The sequence below is a fragment of the Miscanthus floridulus genome, chromosome 8 (genome assembly GCF_019320115.1).
Source record: "Miscanthus floridulus cultivar M001 chromosome 8, ASM1932011v1, whole genome shotgun sequence".
Classification (NCBI taxonomy): Eukaryota; Viridiplantae; Streptophyta; class Magnoliopsida; order Poales; family Poaceae; genus Miscanthus; species Miscanthus floridulus.
The window spans coordinates 217,821,561-217,833,508 of NC_089587.1; the positions used below are offsets into that span (position 1 = coordinate 217,821,561).

Genomic DNA, 11,948 nt, shown 5'->3' on the forward strand with positions numbered 1-11,948 from the left:
AAAGAACAGGAGCCCAAAGAGCCCTGCGAGAGGGCCTATATATAAAATGTTCCATAGTGTATTCTGGCATGTTCATGTGATACAAACAAGATGTTCCATGATGCGTCTTTGATTATTCACATGGCAGACAGGGACTGATAGGCCAAAAAGACAAGAGTCTGTAACTGGTCAGCACAGTCCACAGTCTTACCGGTCGGTGCATATGAGCGTCTACGTGTGGTGCCTTTCCTTTCTCTCTCTTCAAGGAAAGCAAGGGTCTATTTGGTAGAGATTTTCGGCCTGTTCGCTGGTTGGTTTCTGGGCTGGTTTGGGCTGGCTGGTGCTGGTTTATTGTGAGAGAAAAACACTGTTGACTGGTTGGTTTGGGCTGGCTGAAACCAACAAGCGAACAGGCTGTTTAGCACAGCTTCACAGAGCTATTTTTCCACATCTCTACCAAATGGTTTCTGGGAAACATCTTTACCTCACAATCTTCCGAATATGCGCTTTCACATGTAAAAAGTAGATGGTGAAGCTGGAAAAACCAGGTTCAACCAGCTTCTTTCGACGGAGGTGGGTCCCAACGTGGCGTGGGCAGATTTTCCCCAGGCCAACGCAGGAGCCGTGGGCAAGGCTGGACGAAAAACTCGAAGCTCGTTAGCTCGCTCGGCTCGTGGTTGGTTCGGCTCGGCTCGGCTCGTTATGATAACGAGCCGAGCCGAGCCGAGCCAAGATTTTAGCTCGTTAGTTATAACGAGTCAACTCGAGCCAGCTCGGGAGCTAAACGAGCCAAGCTTTATCAAAACTTATATTAGTTTCACTTTACAATTGACTGGTAACTGGTCTAGACCCTATAAATTGACTGGTAACTAATCTAGATGTATTTCTTTTATATTATTATTATTCTCAAACTTTAGATAAATGCAAATATTATATTTTGTGTATTGTTTATACCTAGCTCACGAGCTTAACGAGCCAGCTCAAGCTTTTAACGAGCCGAACCGAGCTGGCTTTCTGGCTCGTTAGGATAACGAGCCGAACCGAGCTAGCTCGTTATCTTAACGAGTCGAGCCGAGCCAGCTCGTTATCCAGCCTTATCCGTGGGGGTGTGGAGTGGTCGGGCCACGGGGCCGGCATGGAGGCCGAGGTGGCCAGGGCGGGGTGGGAGCAGAGGCCGAGGTGGTTGGGGACGGATCGCGCGGGTCGTGCTTAATTAGAGCAGCCGGGGAAGAGGATGATTATCACGCGTGGTCAGAAGAGATTAGGTGGAGAGAGAAGAAAAATAAAGGGAAGAAAAAATGGATAAAAGAAAAAAAAAGGGTATTATGGGTATTTTACTTGTTCTAACAAACAAGTGAAGTTGTTTTGCCAAATGATCCATAAAACAAATCCAGCTTCATCGGTAGAGCTGCTTTTCTAGCCAAAGCTTTTTTTTTAAACTTCAGGCAAACTTTATTGATTCACGAAGACTGTTACATCGTTTACAAGAAGTTAGAAAATAGATGAAGGGGGATCATCTACCCAAACCTAAGAACTCTTTTGTAATAAAGCTTACCTAGCTAATTCATGGGCTACTGAATTACATGATCTACTGCAATGACTAATACTTATCGCACTAAATTTCTTCCAAAGTAGAACAATCTCATCATAGATAGCCACTGCAGCCAAAGCTAAAAAATCCGATTCACCAGTGAAGCTAAGCTGTAGCAAATAGGTCATAAGCCTAAGGTATATATAAAGAAGAAAGCTTAAGGTATATAGTTGCGCTAAAATTCCTGCGGCCCACGAGCGTACAAGGCTCCGGCCCTTTCGCAGATACAACCCAAGCCCGTCCCACCCGACCCCATATTTGTTGTTCTGCAGCCCCACCAACAGTGGCGCGAGCGCGTCCCCCGCGCCGGCTGCCAGTGGGCCACGGCGTCATGCGTCTACCATTGTCAGGCGTGGGTCCATCCTGTGACGGACTGACGGGTGAACACTCCTCAGTCCAGACAACACCGTGCGTCCGTGCCGCAGCAGCCGCATCTCGACCCGGACACGCACCGTACACGCGTAGCATCGGACGGCAGCCGTCCGATCTCCGTTCGTCCGCTTGCGCCTTTTGGCCACCGAACGAGCCCGCTTTGCCCGCCCCGCAAGAAAGACGTACTGGACAATGCAGCCTGCTTAGTTACTGCGGTTTGGGGCAGATTGACCTGCTAAGCCCGTTGGGTTACCAATGGTGGCCGCAAAATCCCGCTTATACCCGCAAGGCCCACAAGCACCCACGTCGGACGTCGCTACTTATGTTCAGAGATGAAAGATCGTGCCCGCGCTGGCTGAGCACTCGCCGGACGCCATCCTGCTCATCGTCTCCAACGGTCGAACCCTGTGGACATCATATCATGACCTACGTCGCTTGGAAGCTGTTGGGTTCCCGGTCAATTGCATCATCGGCTACGGCACAAACCTGGACTCGTCCAAGTTCCTCTTCCTCCTTCACGAGCATCTCGACGTCAACGACCAGGACGTGCAGGTCACAGTGTCACACCGACGACGACCATCCTCGTCCAAGTTGGCACATAGCGCAGTCATCGGCGGTCTCTTCGCGCGGCAGCAGGGTGGAGCAGCTCGTGGAGGTAGCGCGTTCCCTCGCTCTCGTCGATCGGCGGCAGTGGGATGATGTAGCTGCAGTCCTGCTCTTGCCAAGGCGACGGCGCTGGTGTCCGCGTCGGGGCAGCTCCCGCGCGCGGTGCCTTGCTGATGGACATACGAGGCTCGTGCGGTGCTAATTGTATGCGTCAGTGCGGGCTCCTGCATGCCTGCTAGCTCTTTCCTGCAAGCCTGCGGGACGACGCGGTCAGCGGCACTAGCAGTAACGTGCACCCGCCAAGCCTGCAAATACACGTAGCGGCCAGAGCGGCGACGTGCGGGCCGTCTGCAGAGCGGCCCACTTGCATCCGTAGCTGAAGGCATGCGCTGCACGGCCGCGGAGGAACCGGCCGGAGCGCGGGGCCAAGTACGATCAATGGAGTCGAGTCCCGCGCGCGCCCCACGATCCGGCGAGAGTTTTCTACCGCTACGGCACCCACCCGGCGGCTGTCCTGCTCCCGTCGTCTCCTCCCTCAGGCGCGCGTCGGCCGTACGGCGTGGTGACGGCGAGGCGGACCGGAGGCGGCCGTACGCGCGCGGCCTTGCGAGGGCGGGTGACGGCGACGCGGAGGCAGCCCCGTCCGTCCGTATTTTCCACCGTGTGTTGGTGTGTGGCGCTGGCGCGTACCACTGCCAATGGAGAGGACGATGTCAGGCCAATGGATGGGTTTCGTCATTTATTTATGCCTTGCTGTGTTGGGTTGGGTTCCTCTCCTGCGGTACTGTCCGGTCCGGTGGCGCGGGGAGGGGGAGCCCTGGAAATGAATCGGAACAACGAAGCGAATCATAATGCAATCAGTCGTAACGTCCTTGGGTCTTTGCAAGGCCCCCGTTCGCTGGGCTGAATTTGGCTGAAAAATACTGTTTCAGTTAAATTATTGTGAGAGAAAAACACTTATATAGTTAAAAAAAGATGCGGAACCGGTCGGCTTTTGTGACCAGCCGAACGGCACGTCGACAAGAAAATTATTGAGCCTCCATCCATCCCCATGCATGCACCAACGCTCGCGTGTAGCGTCGTCGTCGTCACTACTTGCAAATCCGTCACGCCCCATGCATATTGCATGGCCGTGCGAGCTCGATTGTTGATGAACGAGAGACAAACAAGCGCGAACGAATATTATATTTTCGTAAATCAATTCAATTAAAAATAGCTTGACGATTTTCATTCATTCGTCATGTAAAAAAAGACTGCACACATCAGAGTGAGATATGATTCGTGATAAATACATCCATCCACCAAGCACTCGGCCAAATGAATTCAATCGATATGCACAGGATGTGAGAGCAAGAACATTTAAGAGGGGCTATGAATTGGGAGTAAATGGAAACAAGAAATAGCTATTCAGCCCTTGTTTAGTTCGTGAAATTTGGAATTTGGGGCTACTGTAGCATCTTCGTTTTTATTTGGCAAATAGTGTCCAAATATTGACTAATTAAGCTTAAAACGTTCGTCTCGCAATTTTCCACCAAACTGTGTAATTATTTTTTCTTTTCGTCTACATTTAATGCTCCATGCACAGGCCGTAAACATTCGATGTGACAAGTACTGTAGCAACTTTTTAGACTTTGAGGTCCAACTAAACCAGCGTCAATGTAGAGTATCATCCTCACCAGCAACGACTCCTCCCGTTTTTTTTTCTTCCCGTCCCGTCCCCATGGCCTCGCTAGCTCTCCCAGTCTCCCTGCATATTGCCCTCTCCTCAGATGTTTTTAATACTCCTACTACATGCAGCGTGGCATCATGTACATGAAGAAGATTGTGTATGAAGGGCCTTGAAGAAAAAGACTGTAGGCTACTGATGAACTGCCAGCATAAAAAAGGGAACCAGCACTAGTTTTGGGAGTGTTGGCTAGGATGAAATTTGGCACTGTTTATACTGAAAGTTTGTGAGAGAAAAACACTGCTCCGGCTAGAAAAAACAAGCCGAACTTGCTCAGCCGAACACTATGTTCTTGTTTCACAATCGACATCACTAGTACCACCAGTAGTACTATGTGTGACACTTGCCAACGAGCACGGTTAATAAATTTGGAATCTATTTAAAAACTCTTAAAAATAATCACAGGGGCCGAGTAGTATTAAACACTACACTAATAATAGTATTATGCTTTTATAGGACGTCCCTCTTTTCTGGTAAAAATGAGTTTTCTCCCACCTGAGGCCAGCAGAACAATTAAGGGACGGCGACGGAACTTGATGCATTTCCGGCTTCCATCTATCAATTCATGAACACCTCCGGAAATGAAAACTTGAAAAGGACATTCAAACACTTGAATACTCCACGAAAAGGACATTCAAATGAAAACTTGAAGGACATTCAAACTTGAACACCTGCCGCACACGTATCATATCAATGCATGCATATGATTACTCCGATCCTTTTTATTTTGAATCAAAACCAGTGGAGATTGTCACGGCAGTCCCAATGAAAAAAACTAGTAGTTTCTATAATATAGGATATCGCACAAAAAAAGTACTGCTTTCCAACCCATGGTTTCTATGAGTAATAACTATTTTCTCTTTCTCTCTCCCAACTCTATCTTTTCCTCCAATGGGAGTGCGACACGGGCTCCCTAGAAGCTGGTGGTTTCTCCCCCAATGGCGATTTCATGGTTTCTTGGTGCATTGGGTCAAGAGTAGACCTGGTTTCTTCATGAAAAAACCATTTCTATGATTTTTGCTCTCTTTTTTCATTAATTACGTTGCCATGTCAGCATTTTGTCTACGTGGCAAGTCATTGGGACTGCCTCATGCCGTACGTGTGTATATTTATGCATTCCCATTCAAAGTCAATGCACATCACATCGGTCTTCACCTCCGATGTTTCAGTGTCACTCCCTCCTAGTAGGGGGTCATAAAAGAGGCTGACCTACTACTGCTGGATTACCACTGGGAAGCGTCGTCCAAATCCGGCACGCCTCCCCATGGGGAGCAAAGCGAGAAGCAAGTGCCTCTGGCTTAGGAAACAGACTCCCAAGAAAGATGGTCAAGCGACGAACTCGTTTAAACTCATTTGTTTGAGCGCATCGTGATCGGGCGCGACACATTTTTTTACTGGTCTAGGGCCGAGATTTCAGAATCTTAGGGTTGGAACGAAGCACCTGATGAATTCTGCGTGCATGCGTGCGTGGGTTGGTGCACCCAAGTTTGGACCTTGAACTGGTGTCTGGCCTGGCTTTGTGACGAACTGCATGCTCTGCCATGCACGCGTGCAGTGATAGGAGTATCGTGCGCCAAATGGGGGCGTGAGGCCATGGAAGTGCCAACATGCCGGTTTTTTGCATGCATGGGTCTGCCGCTGCACTTGTATGGGAATGGGATGAAATCGGTGGTGGATGGATCCAAAGCCCAGCCGGCCGGCCAGCCCAACCCCGTAGAGGGAAGTCTTGAGTTCGGTCTTTTGGTTTTCGATCCCGATACGATTATCGCATTTGGGAATCCCACCAACGATTTAATGCCGGTTCGTCTCTTTCCAGGGTTGCGTTGTTTGCGTTGCATGCAGCGCAGAGCCGGATCTGGGCGGGGCGGAATCCGGCTCCGGCCCGTTTGTGATCGCCCAACAAGGCAAGGTGCAGGAAATGGAAGCGGGGCTGCTTGATGTTTTTTTTTTTAATTTGCCATTAAAGATCTGCTAGAATAAATAGTAATTTCAAATGATCCAGGTGAAAGAAAATCATGGATCTCAGTAGGATTTGGATATCGGCCAGTTAGCAACAATAAATTTACTTACTGGAAGTTCAAATTAGTAAATTATTAATTATGGCAGTGGGTATGTAATTCCTGTTGTCAGGGTGTCTTGGATTTCATTTTGACTCCAGGTGTCCTGCAAAATAATTTTCTGCAGACTACTTCTGGTGAGTGGTGACACAGGACCCTGGAATTGCACGTCAGCACTAGTATATCATCGTCATATAGGATAGGAGTACTCCGGTATATGAAAGCAACGCAGCTGACAGCTGAGGTTGGGCACAGCCTAAAGAGCCGTAGGCTGTAGCCAGCACAAAAATACCACTCCCCAGTACTGTGGAGCACCATACGCAAACAGTAGAAGCGGGCTGGAATCGTACTTGCCTGCTTGCGGGTGTGGCAGGAAAAGTCAACAGGCCCGACCCGTTTGGGCCTTAAATGGCTCCAGCTGTTCCCACCCAAACCCAAGAAAGCAGCAGTAGGCCCGGCCTCGAACCGAGGTGGTGGGGCCCTTTTAAATACTCCTCCGGCTCTTAATCCGCATCGGTTATTACTCCGCCCCGCCTACCGCTCCTCCCTCGTCGTCCCCCCCCCCCCTTCCGTTCCGACGCGCAAAGGCAAAAGCGGAGGCCTGATCGATAAAACTGCACCACTTCTCTTCATTTCTCTCTTTCTTCTTCCTGGCGAGAGAGCGCCTCCCTTCGATCCCCTCCTGAGCTGTAGTGTGCTGCTTCGTCAGGACCAGCGAGATTACTGCTGCGTACCTCCGCCACCACCACCACTGCTACTTCCTGCGTAGCAGCGAGGCTATATAGCGCCTCGGAGGAGGAGCTAGCTATAGCTTAAACCTCGTGGTACTAGTACAGCCGCGCGCTACCGCCGCTAGTCCACCAGCTTGCCAGCCCTCCCGGCCCAGATTGCGCTCGAAGCAAGCGGCCACCCGAGGCGAGGCGAGGCGTGCGCGCGCCGCGATGGACTTCGGCGACGACGTCATGGACGGCGGCTCCGACGCCCAGCGCCGCAAGAAGAGATACCACCGCCACACCCCGCGCCAGATTCAGCAGCTCGAGGCGTACGTGCACCCTTCCTTGTCTACTGGTTGATTAGCCTGTATCTGTTCGTTTTGGATGCTTTGCTCAAATGGCGGCGGCGTTTGTCTGTGCCTGTGCGCGCGCGCAGGATGTTCAAGGAGTGCCCGCACCCGGACGAGAACCAGCGGATGCAGCTGAGCAGGGAGCTGGGGCTGGAGCCCCGGCAGATCAAGTTCTGGTTCCAGAACCGCCGGACGCAGATGAAGGTATAGTAGACTTGCCTTCTCTCCGTCCCTTGCTGGTTTCAAAAATTTTTACCCCAAACTATCACATCGAATCTTGTGACATATACATGGAGTATTAAATATAGATAAAAAAAATTAATTGCACAGTCCGTAGAAAATCGCGAGACGAATGTTTTGAGACTAATAGCCATAGGTGCTACAGTACTAACCTACGCTAACGATGGATTAATTAGGCTTAATAAATTCGTCTCGCAGTTTTCACATCAGCTATGTAATTAGTTTTTTTATTAATATAAAAAAAAATGTTTCGACATCTCCGCAGCCTCCGACGTGACGTCAAGAAAATTTTCATTTCGCAAACTAAACATTCATCTCTGTTGGTGTTTGTCCTCTATTTGATTCGCGCTCCTGTTTGAGATGACGGCCATTAATTTCGGTGTGTTTGGCCGCTGGATGGGGGCGTACTGCAGGCACAGCACGAGCGGCAGGACAACTGCTTCCTGCGCTCGGAGAACGACAAGATCCGGTGCGAGAACATCGCCATGCGGGAGGCGCTCCGTAACGTCATCTGCCCCACCTGCGGCGGCCCGCCCGTCACCGACGACTACTTCGACGAGCAGAAGCTGCGCATGTTGAACGCGCGGCTCAAGGAAGAGGCAAGCCGCTTTGCATTCTCCAGCCATTGCGCCCCTTCCCCATTTTTTTTTATTATCGCGCTCTCGTTTTCACACGGCGACGACGTGGCACGCGCGTTTCATGTGATGTGCAGCTTGACCGGGTGTCCAGCCTGACGTCCAAGTACCTGGGGCGGCCCATCACGCAGCTGCCGCCGGTGCAGCCGCTGTCCATGTCGTCGTCGCTGGACCTGTCCGTCGGCGGGCTCGGCAGCCCGGCGCTGGGCCCGTCGCTGGACCTCGACCTCCTCAGCGGCGGCTCCTCGGGGTACCCTCCGTTCCACCTCCAGATGACGGTGTCAGAAATGGAGCGCCCCATGATGGCCGAGATGGCGACGCGCGCCATGGACGAGCTCATCAGGATGGCGCAGGCCGGCGAGCACCTGTGGGTCAAGACGGCGGGCGGCGGCCCCGACGGGCGCGACGTGCTCAACGTCGACACGTACGACAGCATCTTCGCCAAGCCCGAAGGCTCGTTCCGAGGCCCCGACGTGCACGTCGAGGGCTCCCGCGACTCGGGCCTCGTCTTCATGAGCGCCGTCGGCCTCGTCGACATGTTCATGGACTCGGTAAGTTCATTTTCTGCTCCGGAGGCCAGTAATTAAAACTGTAGCTGTTGAGAATCGTTACGTGATAATAAGACATGTCTATTATCTAGCAATATTACGGTTCGCACCTACCACGTCGTAAGCGTGACGTGCACGGTTGTCATTGTTCTCGCAGAGCAAGTGGATGGAGTTCTTCCCTGCCATCGTGTCCAAGGCGCGCACGATCGACGTCCTCGTGAACGGCATGGCCGGGCGGAGCGAGTCTTTGGTTCTGGTAGGGCAGTTGATCCCATCCCTTGTGTCACGTTCGCACGGGCCGTCGTCTGCCTTGATCTCACCGCTGATTCTTCTTGCCTCGCGGCGCATGCAGATGTACGAGGAGCTGCACGTGATGTCGCCGGTCGTCCCGACGCGCGAGTTCTGCTTCCTCCGCTACTGCCGGCAGATCGAGCACGGGCTGTGGGCGATCGCGGACATCTCGGTGGACCTGCAGCAGCGCGACGCGAGGTTCGGCGCGCCGCCGTCGCGCTCGTGCCGGCTCCCATCGGGCTGCCTCATCGCCGATATGGCCGACGGCTCCTCCAAGGTACTGTAGTTAAAGTGCATTTTTTGCCTTGCCATTTCCATTCATGTGCGTTGCCGCTGCACGTGCGCGTAATATGGTACGGAGTCGTGGCTCACCATTGCCAATTTTCGTGAACGTGTATATTCATTCATTAGGTGACCTGGGTCGAGCACATGGAGATCGAGGACCGGGTTCCCATCCACCTGCTCTACCGCGACCTCATCCTCAGCGGCGCCGCGTTCGGGGCGCACCGGTGGCTCGCCGCACTGCAGAGGGCGTGCGAGCGTTGCGCGTGCCTCGCCACGGCCGGCATGCCCCACCGGGACATTGCAGCTGCAGGAGGTGTGTTAGTTTCTGATGAATTGGTCGGCATGCACATACTCGTACTATATGTACGTCGGTTGGCTTGGCCCTGTGAATCTCATCAAAAGCTACTAATTGCAGTGACGCCGGAAGGGAAGCGGAGCATGATGAAGCTGTCGCAGCGGATGGTGAGCAGCTTCTGCGCGAGCCTGAGCGCGTCGCAGCTCCACCGGTGGACGACGCTGTCGGGGCCCAACGACGTGGGCGTCCGCGTCATGGTGCACCGCAACACGGACCCGGGGCAGCCCAGCGGCGTGGTGCTCAGCGCGGCCACGTCCATCTGGCTGCCGGTCCCGTGCGACCGGGTGTTCGCCTTCGTCCGCGACGAGCACACGCGCTCCCAGGTCCGCCGCGACGCCACGTCGTCGAGGATTCTTCTTCTGATTGTTGTTCCATTCTGTCCGCACTCTGCAGGGGGGGTCGGCACCACGCTCACGTCTCCTGCTCGTTTACTTTGCTTGCATTGCAGTGGGACGTGCTGTCGCACGGCAACCCGGTGCAGGAGGTGTCGCGCATCCCCAACGGCTCCCACCCTGGAAACTGCATCTCCTTGCTCAGAGTAAGCATCGCATTATATTCGCGCGTGCATCTGATCTGACTGAATTTGCTACTAGTAGTCTAGTACCGTGCACTAGTACGTACGTGTCAACGAATGGCATCCGCGGATACACGTGTTTTATATATGTGGTGTTAGTTACTCCATTGACCACTAACGTGTCTGATGAGATGCCATGTGGCGGCAATGCACATGTGTGTGTAGGGCCTGAACGCGAGCCAGAACAGCATGCTGATCCTGCAGGAGAGCTGCACCGACGCGTCGGGCTCGCTGGTGGTGTACGCGCCTATCGACATCCCGGCGGCCAACGTGGTGATGAGTGGCGAGGACCCGTCCGTGATCCCGCTCCTGCCGTCTGGCTTCACCATCCTGCCCGACGGGCGGCCCGGCGCGGCGTCGTCGTCGTCGTCGAGGGCTGCCGCCGGCCCGCTGGGCGCCCCGGCGGCGGCGTGGGTCGCTGGTGACGGTGGCGTTCCAGATCCTGGTGAGCAGCCTGCCGTCGTCGAAGCTGAACGCCGAGTCGGTGGCGACGGTCAACAGCCTCATCAGCACCACTGTGGAGCAAATTAAGGCGGCCTTGAATTGCGCCAGCCATTGATGGAGCCCCGGCCCGGCCGATGGATCCATGGAATTGATGCGTGCGTGCATATGCATGCATGCTGCCGGGCTGCATGCACGCGTAGGTCTCCTCTCCTCGCCCCCGGCCGGCCGCCTGCCGCTTTCCTGCTGCTAGCTGCTGCGAGGAGTGAATTCCCTTCAAGGCGTTCGTTCGCGACGGAGTTCTTGGTTGGTTGGGGCGCTTCAATGCTGCCCATTCAAGGAGGCGGGGCTGCTGCCATGGTGTCGCCCGCTTGGGGTTCACCTGCCGCTGTTGCTGCGCCGTCCGATCACCCATGCATGATCATTATTCAGCTCTCTCTCTCTCTCTCTCTGTCTGCCACTCATGCATGCATGATAACTTTTCCTCTTGCTCTAGTAGGTGTCCCGTCCCTGTTACAGGATTTGAAGTTTGCTTGCTCGCGAGGCTTTGCATGAAACGGAGGAGTCAAGAACGCACCATGCTCGTCTCATTCCTCTTGCTGCCGTCACGCTCGGTTGTTTAATTATTAATTCCATTCCCTCTTTTTCTGTGTGTGTCTCTCTCTCCCCACCTCCTCCATCCATAGTTTTTGCCACCCATTTGCAGTCTCCCATTCTGTAGTTTGTAGCAGTTTGCAGCAGAGGATGATGAATGGTTCGGGTATTGACTTCTGTCTAATGGTGTTAAGCGTTCAATGATCATTAATTCTCTATTTTTTTAGTAAAGATAATTAAGGCAAATATCACTGTCACTGCTTTGATTGTTCCTTTTCATTCTTTCCTCTCTCGCTCCCTGCTTCAAACTACGTTAGATTTGTACATCACTGTCGGTCTCGTCACTGCCGGATTTGTGAGAACCGACAGTGATGTACCTTCACTGTCGATTATGAGCTTGAAAATAAAAAAATGATTGGTGCTGCATGCTTCAAACTACGTTAGATTTGTACATCACTGTCGGTCTCGTCACTGCCGGATTTGTGAGAACCGACAGTGATGTACCTTCACTGTCGGTTATAAGCTTGAAAATAAAAAAATAATTGGTGCTGGGCTAAAGTCGGCGGTGAAGGACCATATTACTATCGGTTT

At 52.9% G+C, this 11,948-nt stretch overlaps 1 pseudogene; it reads left to right on the top strand.

Annotated features, from left to right (window-relative positions):
- Positions 1-6,874: 6,874 nt before the first annotated feature.
- LOC136474982 (homeobox-leucine zipper protein ROC8-like) lies at positions 6,875-11,686 on the top strand (annotated as a pseudogene).
- Positions 11,687-11,948: the final 262 nt, after the last annotated feature.